General features: G+C 56.2%; 1 pseudogene; it reads left to right on the top strand.

Annotated features, from left to right (window-relative positions):
- Nucleotides 1-616: 616 nt before the first annotated feature.
- LOC136497328 (glutamate decarboxylase-like) lies at nt 617-2813 on the top strand (annotated as a pseudogene).

Below are 2813 nucleotides of genomic sequence, written 5' to 3'. Positions count from 1 at the left end.
TCCCGGGCGCGAATAATATCGGGACTAAAGCCAAATTTTAAGGTGGATCAAAGGTCGTTTCTCTACTAATGAAGCTAGTATATATGAGCCCAAATGTGTGTTGCTTTAGTATGCAGTTTAAGATTAAGACCGGATTCAACTATGCTAAATTACACTAGGTTAACACATCGTGTGATTTTAATTAGGCGACTGATAGAGATGAGTTTTTATAAGACCATTGAGGAACAGTGTTTTTCCGGAATGAACCGTCCATATGATTTTCAACTCAAGTTAGAATAGTCGTAGCCTTGTAAGTTGTAGGTGTAGACTTGTAGTGCAAAGAATTGCGATAAGCAGATCGGGGCGTGATAGACACACCCGAGTTCAGTGCCGAAAGCCATGCGCCTGGTCCGACGTACCAGCGTGGTGCGCGCCCGTTGGTCTCGGCAAGAACCATGGCGCCCCGACCACGTCGCGGCCATGCCCCTCGTCCTCCTTATAAACCATCGCCACTTCTCTGCCCCCATCCTCTGATCTGCTCCTCTCATCTCGGACACGGCAAATTTAACTAGCTCTCTACCGGCAACGACAAAGCCAGAGATCCGCCACCGTTGAACCCCAAGGGGGAGAGGACAAAATGGCGCTGTCCACTGCGAATACGAAACGCCGCCGAGTCCCATCTGCACTGCTCCACCTTCGCGTCGCGCTACGTGCGCACCGCACTCCCGAGGTATATCCTGCTCCTTATTGGCCCACCGGCCGCTTGATTGATTTGCGGCCGGAGTCTCTGGTTTTCTCAGCTGAATATCCGGAGTGGGACTTTGCGTGCCGTCGTCACGCAGGTTCAAGATGCCGGAGCAGTCGATCCCCAAGGAGGCAGCGTACCAGATCATCAACGACGAACTGATGCTGGACGGGAACCCGCGGCTGAACCTGGCGTCGTTCGTGACCACGTGGATGGAGCCCGAGTGCGACAAGCTCATCCAGTCCTCCATCAACAAGAACTATGTCGACATGGATGAGTACCCCCGTCACCACCGAGCTCCAGAACCGGTGCGTGAACATGATCGCGCACCTCTTCAACGCGCCGATCGGCGACGACGAGACGGCGGTTGGGGTAGGGACCGTCGGCTCCTCGGAGGCCATCATGCTGGCCGGGCTGGCGTTCAAGAGGAAGTGGCAGAACAAGATGAAGGCGGCGGGGAAGCCCTACGACAAGCCCAACATCGTCACCGGTGCCAACGTCCAGGTACATTGCCTGCATCGTCTATCGTCCATGCATCAATGCATGAGCTGCTGGCCATGCCAAACTAAACCAAATGAATGATTTCTGGGCTGGCACGCCGTGCCCTTGCAGGTGTGCTGGGAGAAATTCGCCAGGTACTTCGAGGTGGAGCTCAAGGAGGTGAAGCTCAAGGAAGGGTACTACGTGATGGACCCCGAGAAGGCCGCGGAGATGGTGGACGAGAACACCATCTGCGTCGCCGCCATCCTAGGCTCCACGCTCAACGGCGAGTTCGAGGACGTCAAGATGCTCAACGACCTGCTCACGGCCAAGAACGCCGAGACAGGGTGCGCGCGCCGATCGAGGCCGATCGTCTCATTCTCAACCAAAATGCAGGTTCGGGCCTAAACTGATCTCGACCGGCTTGGTTATTTTCTGTCAGGTGGGACACCCCGATCCACGTGGACGCGGTGAGCGGCGGCTTCATCGCGCCCTTCATCTACCCGGAGCTGGAGTGGGACTTCCGGCTGTCGCTGGTGAAGAGCATCAACGTCAGCGGCCACAAGTACGGCCTCGTCTACGCCGGCGTCGGCTGGGTGATCTGGAGGAGCAAGGAGGACCTCCTCGACGAGCTCATCTTCCACATCAACTACCTCGGCGCCGACCAGCCAACCTTCACGCTCAACTTCTCCAAAGGCACGGTTACTTTCGTTTGAATTTGTTTTCAGATCGACTTTCACTGAGCAACAGTAACAGTGAGTTCATCTTCTGCCTGCTCTCTTTATTGGACAGGTTCGAGCCAGATTATCGCGCAGTATTACCAGACATCTAGCTTGCATTATGCTACTGACGACATACATTCGCTGGGCTTGTAACTGATGACGCCGCTTCGATCGGCACCACGGTCTGGCACTGGGCAGGGCTACAAGGACGTGATGCAGAACTGCCGCGACAACGCGCGCGACGGTGCTCCGCGAGGACATCGAGAAGATGGGCTACTTCGACGTGGTGTCCAAGGACTCGGGCGTGCCGCTGGTGGCCTTCTCCCTCAAGGACTCCTCCAAGTACACGGTGTTCGAGGTGGCCGAGAGCCTCCGGCGGTTCGGCTGGATCGTGCCGGCCTACACCATGCCCGCCGACGCCGAGCACGTGCCCGTGATGCGCGTCGTCATCCGCGAGGACTTCAGCCGCGGCCTCGCCGAGCGGCTCATCGCCGACCTGGGCAAGACCATGGCCGACATGGACGCGCACGCCGGCAAGAAGGCGCCGGAGCAGCCCAAGAAGTCGGTGCACGACATCGAGAAGGAGGTCACCACCTTCTGGCGGAGGCTGGTCGCCAATAACAAGAAGAAGAGCAGCATGGTGTGCTGATAGATGGGCGGCAGATGGGCGCTGCGGCCTGCGGGAGGAATAACATTCCTGTTGCGAGACGATGTTCTCACATCACGAGCTCAGTTCTTCGTATCTGTTTTTTGGTTGACGTCTGCTTTGAGTGATTCGATTTGAGCTCCCATTTTGTCTGTTTCGATTTGTGCGCGGTTGTTCGCGCCAATTTGATGAGAAAACTTAATCCGAAGGATGTAGGCATATATATACACACATTTCAAGT

This window comes from Miscanthus floridulus, chromosome 12 (assembly GCF_019320115.1).
Source record: "Miscanthus floridulus cultivar M001 chromosome 12, ASM1932011v1, whole genome shotgun sequence".
NCBI classification, from domain to species: Eukaryota; Viridiplantae; Streptophyta; class Magnoliopsida; order Poales; family Poaceae; genus Miscanthus; species Miscanthus floridulus.
The sequence above is the reverse complement of the archived record's forward strand: the minus strand, read 5'-3'. Positions and strand labels throughout refer to the sequence as shown.